This window comes from Rhipicephalus microplus, unplaced genomic scaffold, assembly GCF_043290135.1.
Source record: "Rhipicephalus microplus isolate Deutch F79 unplaced genomic scaffold, USDA_Rmic scaffold_82, whole genome shotgun sequence".
Classification (NCBI taxonomy): domain Eukaryota; kingdom Metazoa; phylum Arthropoda; class Arachnida; order Ixodida; family Ixodidae; genus Rhipicephalus; species Rhipicephalus microplus.
The window spans coordinates 955,320-964,317 of NW_027464654.1; positions in this window are offsets into that span (position 1 = coordinate 955,320).

Sequence of the window (8,998 nt, forward strand, 5' to 3'; positions counted from 1 at the left end):
ACTGATTAGGACATAGCTCTATCGTTTGTAACCTTCGCCTATAACTCGTCGCGTCATAAAACAGCGGGCTACTCCCCTTTTTATCTACTCTTTGGACGTCATCCCTTACTTCCCTTCGACACACTGCTTTCATCAGGCCACCCATCCTCCGCTTCGTACGCTCAGGATGCAATCCCCCGGGCCCTCACGGCACGCGTGGTAGCGCGCGCTCGGTTATCGTCGTCGCAGACAGCACAGAAGTCCCTTTATGACCGTCGACATAGAGATGGCGTTTACTCTGCGGGATCTCTTGCTCTGCTGCGGCTCCCATCTCGACGTGTCGGCCTCTGCGAGAAACTACTATCGCGATACGCTGGGCCCTACCGAGTCATTCGTCAGGTCACACCTGTGACCTACGGGATTGCCGCTACCACAAACTCATCAGCTGCTGCACCCAGAACAGAATTAGTCCACGTTTCTCGTCTCAAGCCCTACAACACCGACTCGCTCATTTAACAGGCACCGAGACGGTGCCTTACGGGCCGGGGTGATGATACGTGTATGGAAATGTCGCCCCGACACAGCTGAATTGGCGCCCAAATGAAGAAGACGACAACGTTGTTGTTGTGGGTTGGACTCTCGAGCTTCTCCCGTTTGTCTGCATGACTGTGCGCTCTCTAAGGCGTTAGCAAGACTAGCTCTCGGTGAATAAATCTTCCCCGTAACAATATCAATAGACAAAAATACAACAAAAAAGGGAAAGGAAAAGAAAGAAATGGAACAAAATAGAAATGAGTGCTCAAGCACTGCGACGGTACAGATGGTTAAAAAGTGAAGCTAAAACGTACAGCTGCAGGTGGTTGCAAACGTTGAAGCCAAAGCCAAAATCCCGCTCGAGAAACCTTCGCCGATTGTGGGCGTCGGCCCCGGGAAACGCATTTCTGTCATTGCCGCGTTGAGACCACTCAGCCCGGAACGGCGCTTCCCCAGCTCGCCGCTGACGCTTGCATTCGGCTCGGAAGGCTCCCGCATACTCCGAGTGCAGTGGGTGCAGGTGCTTCGTTACCAGGGCCTGTCCTCGTGCCCGCATTGCGCATCGGCCCGGCGAACGTGCATTCTATCATGGATGAACTGTCGGCGCTGTTCTCGAAAAGTTGTCTGCTGTTCGGGCCATCGTAAATTGAACCTTTTTGTGACGTTGAACTTTTCAGGTGCACGCGAGCTGGTCACGGGTGTTCCTTTATTTCCTTTCTTTGCCTGTCGACCCGCTTGACAGCTTTCCTCTGCTGAAAGGGTGGGGGTGGTAGTGACTAGAATATGAGAAAAGGCACCTAATTTCTGCAACGAGTGCACACGCAGAGAGGCCAGAGGTGAATTGCCTCTTTTCCCAATTTTTTCGCCTTCTCTCGTACTTTGTTTTCTCTCCCATTCCCCATCCATGTGCAGTGCTGTTGAGTTGACCTGCACTGAGAGAGACAGTTAAGGCTTGGGGTGCTTTGCAGCATGATCCAAGCTTCTCGGGCAGACGAGTTAGCTCCGAGCTCACTATGCGGCCGCCATGGCATGAAGACAGCGCCGAGCGCGTGGCAGCACCGGCGATGAAAATTGTTGCGAGAACACACGTCGTGACAGAAACGCAAGTGGGGAATTCGCGGTGGTTATCAAAGAAGTACCGCGTACGTGCGTACACTTCAGCGTCGCCACTGAGTCAACATTTCAGCAGTGCACGACCATCAGCTTGATTGTCGTGCTATGTTTTTGCCAACTCAACACGCACCTCCCACAGGCATTTTCATGGGCGTTTGTCCTCTTTCGGGCAGGTTCTTTCGTTCCACCAGGAGTATGAAAATTCCCTATGTCGAAGCCAGCAATGGTGCACCAAAGCATTATCGTGCTGCTTGTTTCGCTTCTATCAAATATTGCAGATAAATATAACAAGTTTTCACCAGGGGTGCTCGCATCATGATGGCAACGTGACTGTGAGTGGATACACTGTCAGCGCGCTGAAATTCAACCCAACACAGAGTAGCCACGTGATAATATAAGTTTTGCTTCTTCGAGCGTGTGTGCAAAGTCTGCGCGATAAATCTCAAAAATGAACCATGCCGCTCGCTGGCGTTGCGGCGTGAGCACTGCTCCTCGGCCAGAACAAAAGTGGTGGGTGGACCCGATCTTCGTCGCGGTCGTCTGTCGATCAAACTGATTGATGCGTGAACTCGGATACAAGCTCGTTGATTTTGAGAAGGCCCAAGTTCAACTCGTGACTGCCATGGTGCATGTGCGGTGGATGCTAAGCGTCTGCTTCTTTGCATATAAAATAATTTGGTCATCATGCACTGCCGTAAAGGAGCTTGTGATAACCTAGCTTCTTCCGGCATTTCAATTCGGTCGTCTAACTCATCTGCTTGGTCTGCTTCGAAACGAAGGCCGCATCAGCTCTGTATTATTTTGTTTATTCTATTTACTTGGGACTTAGAAAACAATGCACTTAACAGCTTCGTCTTAATTATTTAAATTGCCAACCATTATGTCAACTGCAGTTAGCAAGGCCATCATTAGTATATAGCTATTTAACATAATTCTTATCAGCATGATATTAACTGTCATCGTATTAGTAATGTCCAAGTAAAAGGGTTCTAGTTAACGGGCTCATTATCGTGGCTAAGTTAGCGCGTCAACTAGAATACTATACTTTGCTAACTAAAGTATGCTAGGATGTGGTTCTAGCTTTACATCACTTGATTACCATGCTTTTATTAAGATGTGGCGTAACCTCGGTCTTACCATGACTTGGCTTCATTACCATGGTCATAGCATGTGCTGGCCTAACTAGCCAAGTATATCACCAGGCCGAATAGCTAATTACCGGCCGCAAATGCGGCGTGTGCTAGAGGATGAATACAATGAAGATGCCGCGCACCGGCCGAGTAGCATGCCAGAACCACTTCATCAGTAACCACTTTTATTTATTCGCAGTTTTATCTCTAAACTAATTTTTCAGATTAGTTTTAGTTTCATTTAAGTATCCTGCCACCCGTTTCATGGCTCATCTCCTTTTGTGTAAGCGCAGTTCAGCGGAAGTCATCATCATCATCATCATAATCATTATCATCATCATGTACAGACTGGCCATCATGATTAACATGTGGTCTCAGGCTTAGCTGCGGTTGCGATATTGTGAGGCACTCGGCCGGAACGAATCTCGAGGGCCACCATGCTGATTATTCTAAAGGAGACATAGTGAAGGCATTAAAACCTTCAAAATGAATTTAAACAGCTCGTGCTTTCAAAAAACATCATGAGGAAAAGCTTTCGGCACATTTATTGCATGGGGGCACTTCTGCACTTAGTTAAACGACAACCAAATGAAAGAAGGTGCCTTTAGTTTGAAAACGCCACCCAACTTTGTCGACCGTCCGTAACGCGATGCCGAGTTTTATCTTAACCAATGAAACGCAGTGCGCTGAGGGGTGGGTTTGACTGTTTCGCACTGTTGGCTCATTGAAAAGGGGGTTTCGCCAGAGCTCGGCAAGATTCCGAGTTTCTCCAAGCTCGGGCGATCCTTCATGACGCGCCTGACCATATGTACCCGTTGCAGCGCCCATAGTTTTCTGACACGGTGACGTGCCATAAAGTGTGCGGCTTCGCGCTGCCTCGAGCCCTCTATTTCTGTAAGAAGAGGGCACAGCGCCACGTCGAAAAGCCACGCGATGACACGCTGCAACAGGCACGAATGGTCAGGCCTTTACCGCGCTGCACTTTCTTTGCGTACTTCGTCTCTCTTTGAAAGCCATTGCGCCGAAACTGCTGCGCGTGTGCTTAGCGTGGCTGAGAAGGGATGAACGACGTCACTGACGGCACTCCCAATGACGCGTGCGTCTCGGTGCGACGTAGATAATGAGGTAACGATGGAGCAGCCAATAGAGATGTTTCTTGTGACGAACGGTTTTTCGTTTCACCTAGCTTTATAGAGCGTTCGCTGTAAAAAGTAAGGGGATACAAAACAGCAACAAAGAAGGTCACCCGGTTCTGCACTTCATTGAGGCTTGGCGTCACTACTGTTAAACTGCGTTATTTTCAACCTACGCAACTCCTTCCTGTACACGTTGCGGTGGTTGACGCGAACTTTGGAGTAACGTAGTGCTTGCCTTCCCGTCTGACGCTATTGAAGGGTGGCTCGTTTAGTGTAGCATCGTGGGTCGCAAGGTGACCGCCCATAATGAATGCTGTAACGAAACCGTTCTCGTTGATATGCTGACAATGTGCACCGTACTAGACATGAACAATTGGGACACCGATCGATATACTATTCGCGACATATGCGTACAACAGCGCTACGCAAGCAATCGCCAGACTAGCGTCGACATTCTCAGGTTCGCAAACAGCTTAAAACGCCTTTATACGCATGCAAATCTGAATACGGCTTCAATTATTGTCGTCATTTATAACGCAGCTAATGAATTTAAGCAGGCACCGGGGTTAACGCAAGTCAAGCCTTGCATATTTATCGGAGTTCGCCAGTGTTCTAGAAAATTTTGCCCCGACGGTGAACCCCATTTTTTGTGTTTTTACACCGCTATTCCTGCACGCTCAACGTGAACGCGGCATTTCTCGTTTTTAACACGTTCGAGCTTCGCTAAATCACTTTCACGAAAATCGTGCGTTCGCGGGTTCCAGCGCGCTCAGCTATTGCTGGAGACATCCACTTTTTCTCTCTGTTTACTGGACCTATTTCCCGTGTTTGAACATGTTCTTATCGGCCGTCACGAGTTCGTCGACATGCTCGCTCACTCCCGCCAGCACTCGGCGGCGAGAGCCGTGTCCGAATGAGGGGACTGCCGGATGCGAGTGCAGTCAGAAAAGCGGTGGCGACGGAGCTGTTTGCTCAGTCAACACCGAGTTCTCGCTTCAGAGGCGCCAGTTCCCCTCCGCTCTACCACGCTCTCAATGTTCGGTGCACAGACGCCGCGTCCACATTTCGTTCGTGTCTCCTTTGTGCTCGTCTGAACGGTTACAAACTTGGAACTGTTGTTCCTGAAAACTTTTAGGCGTTGGTTTTTCTTTATGAATTCTTCCTTTCTTGTCACGAATAATATCAAGCGAAAGGATTCGGCACATCCCACATGCTGTGAAAATCTGAGATAATGTACAGCATGGGCCACACAGCGTGTGTGCTGGAATGCGCCGACTTCCCTTCCACTTTTCTGACTCTAAATAAGCACCATTGGCAGCAATCGTTCTCATTCCCTCCATGTACGCGGTCCTACAGGTACGATAGTGATGTGCACCTCCAATGCTACAATATTATTTTTCCCTCTATCTGCAGCCGGAGAGAACACTGTTTTTTGCGAACATCATGGTTCTGACATCATTTCCCACTATTAATAACGACTAGCTGGCTTTAGCCATCCCTCATCGAACCAAACCTAACCAGTGCTGAGAGTGTGGGAATAAACTGCGGCAATTCAGGACACCACCGACAGGGAGCAGCGTAGCCAGGTTACTGGATTCGGTGAGAATACCCCCCCTCCCAGAAAGTTCGACTTTTTTGTAATGCAAACGAGCTCTGTGGAGACCCGCAAGGTTCCAGAAGGGTTAAGAAAGGGAACTTTAGAGAACCACCCGCTTGTGGCACAATGCCACAAAAAAAAAAAAATCCGTATGGATTTTTCAGGAAAAAAAAAAGTTTTTTGCCGGAAAATTCGTCCTGGTCCAGGGATCAAAGCCGGGACAAAAGTCTTTCCGAGACACCGCCCCGAAAAAACGTTGGTCGCGGGTTTGATACCCGGAGCTGGGCGAATTTTCCGGCAACTAGAAAGGTTTTCTTTCTACAAAAATGAAAACGTAGCTACGAACACGTAGTTACAACGAACACGTCACTGCGAGAATTTTTTGCAACAGAACCTGAATAAGATTAGATTTGTGGGGTTTAACGTCCCAAAACCACCATATGATTATGAGAGACGCCGTAGTGGAGGGCTCCGGAAATTTTGACCACCTGGGGTTCTTTAACGTGCACCCAAATCTGAGTACACGGGCCTACAACATTTCCGCCTCCATCGGAAACGCAGCCGCCGCAGCCGGGATTTGAACCCGCGACCTGCGGGTCAGCAGCCGAGTACCTTAGCCACTAGACCACCGCGGCGGGGAGAACCTGAATAAAGGTGATGCACATGTTTCATTATGCAAAACCCGCCCCGGATAGTCTCTCTCTCTTTCATTCGCCACGCTCGGTCCGTCGGCTCTTCTCGATCCTCCTAGCCCAGTGCTACTTCCTCCTCGCTGTTGCGAACGACGGCCAATCCCGCCGATGGCACCACTGTTGCGACGCGCACCTCCGACGACGTTACGAAGGGCACCTCGAAATCTCACCGCTGCAACCACTGTTTCGAAAGACGGCGACGCCAACACGGTCCCGAAGGCGCCACTGCTTCGAACTCCGCCGGGAAGGTCACCAGCCGTTTGGTAGCGTAGGTTTCTCAGCTCGCCACTGCTCCTTCGCAGAGCTGATAGACGAGCGGACGAGACGACGGTGAGTTAAACAAGGTTTATGTACAGCATATATACAGAGGCGTTACAAATTCGGCACTGGGGCCGACAAAGACTCGAAGAGCCGAGCTCTTCTCTCTAACACATAGCTATACTCTCAAATGGGTCTCTGTCAAAGGGGTCTCTCTCGACGCGCCGCAGGGCTTCTTTTATATGCCCCGGGTCCAACCCAAACATCCAACCCGAAGCGCCGCTGGTCGCGAGGTCAGAATCTTCCAATCAGGTCGCCGCTGGGCCGCGTCCTTCTTTCTCCTCAAATCTGGAGAGGCTGCGCTGCAGGTGGCTGCACCCAAGGACGAGTGACGTCGCAAGGCATTGCGTCAGACCCGCCAGACAGAAAGGCGCCAGTTGTTTACTCGACGGGCTCGCTTGCGGAGATGACTCACTGCACGTGCACGCCAGAAAGGCGCCGTTGAGTTGTTGATCGCGTCAGGCGGGCGACGCGGGCTGGCCTTGACACAGATTGTCTTTTTCAGAGGCACGGACGTTCGTTGTCGACTCGCAGGCATAACATCGCCTAGCGAACAGGAAGGGCAAGAAGCTCGCGCACCTGCGAGCTGACAAGCAGGTTGTTGCTCTAATCTGCGCGGTCACAGTCATAGCTTCGCCTCAAGGGGTAGGCCATGAAACCCGAAAGCCACATACGGGAATCTTATAAGAAGTAATGCTAGCAGCTGTCTCCTTTGGGATTGGACCTTGCGTAACTACGCAGCACGCTGGCGCAATAAACTCTGTCACGGCTGCGGGCGAAGTAAAGTTGAGGGTGTCCACATCTTCAATGCGAACTAAGCGGTGAACGCACATCATGAAAAAGGCTTTAGATAATCACTGTCGTGTTTCGTTTGGTGGAAAAGAAGATTCTATCTGCTTCGATAGTTGCCCTCGCACAACTCCTCCCCTCCCCCGTAGAAGATGTGATGAGCGCGAAGCTATCATTTTATACAGAACATCACAACAACGGTGGTGGCAGAAATACACAAGAAGTGTCCATATAGTTGCTGTCGCAATAAAAGTGCCTCTTTCGGAGGTTCAACTACTTCGATGAGCTCACCATACATATACAGAATAGGAGTAACTTGTCCATCGTGATCGCCTGCAGAGACGTGGCTTACGAACACCGCATCGTACGACAGCTGAGCCCACGTGCACAATAGATATGCAACTCCCGATTACAAAAACAAAAAAAAACTTGCATGCAGGCGACACTGCCGCCAATAGAGAGGTGGCTAGGAGAGCCAATTTTGTCAGCGAGCCTTGAAAGTGAGGAAATATTGGCAGGTTTTCGTAAATTTCCGTACGAATGGGAATGTTCGTGCCTTTTCCCTACTTTTCTTGCATCACCAGAGACCGCATATCTAACCCGCCTTGAATATAGATGCGACGCTTTCAATAACGCGGTCGTCAGGAAATGATGTAGTGGTCAACTCATTACTGAAAGTCACGTCTTTGTTGAATGTAACATACTTTTCAGTAAGGTCCAGAAACAACTTCTTGCTCTGTTATGGTCAGGATGCTCTGATGGCGTGTGGGCTTCTTGTTAATGCATGACGAATGAAACGGTCGGTTGTGTCAGAAGTATGAGGTGCCTTGATGACTACGCAATCTGGCAGGAGATGAGGATTGCGACAAGTATTATTGAGCAATTCGTGAAAAGTACTGAATTATATTAATGCAGGCGGCAGAAGTCCAGGGTTAGTATATGCGTCGTGTGGTACGCACAATGGTAAACATGGGATAACAAACGCGCGACGTGTCCATGGCGGGAGATGACCACCGTGTCCTCGCGCACCTCTGGAGGCTATGTGTGGGACACTTCATGCGGCAAAGCAATATAAAAGCATGCAAAAAAAAAGTCGAGTGGTGCGTGGATCTTACGAAACGCCGAAGCTAATACGGGAACGCTGCTTCCAGGGCTTATAGTTAGGCTTATAGTCGTCAGCAGCGCCGTCGAACAAGCTTTGAGCACCACCGCCACAGGAACTTGTTTCACTCAACTTTATACAGTGAAGCGAAAAAGCTGAAATAAAGCCCAAAACAAGCTTTCACGCTACTGGCCGTCTGTTTTGTCTTCCAATTCTGCTCAGCGCAGCCTTTTGTTCCCACTAAGTGGCGACGAGAGCTTCTCGACACTGGCCCTGTTATAAAGCACACAATAGCGCGCGCGCCTTTGTGCGCAACTAGAGGTAGTAGCACATCACAAGCAGGCGAGAGCAGAGCGATGAAAACAGCTCAGAAAACAGCAAAGCTTAACGAAAGCAGCCCTGTATGCGACGATAACATTCTTTGATCCGCGCCGTTCATCGCTGTTTTATGTGCGCTTCCTAGCAGCTCCCTCGCCCGTTCGAAATCCTCGCAAACTTACTAAATAAAGGTCTCACCATTGTGTTTCTTTCCCATTCCTCTTCAACCTCTCGCCCCGTTTGTGCCACGCATTGTTTTCCAGCGCTGGTGACAGCACTTGCTCGTCAAG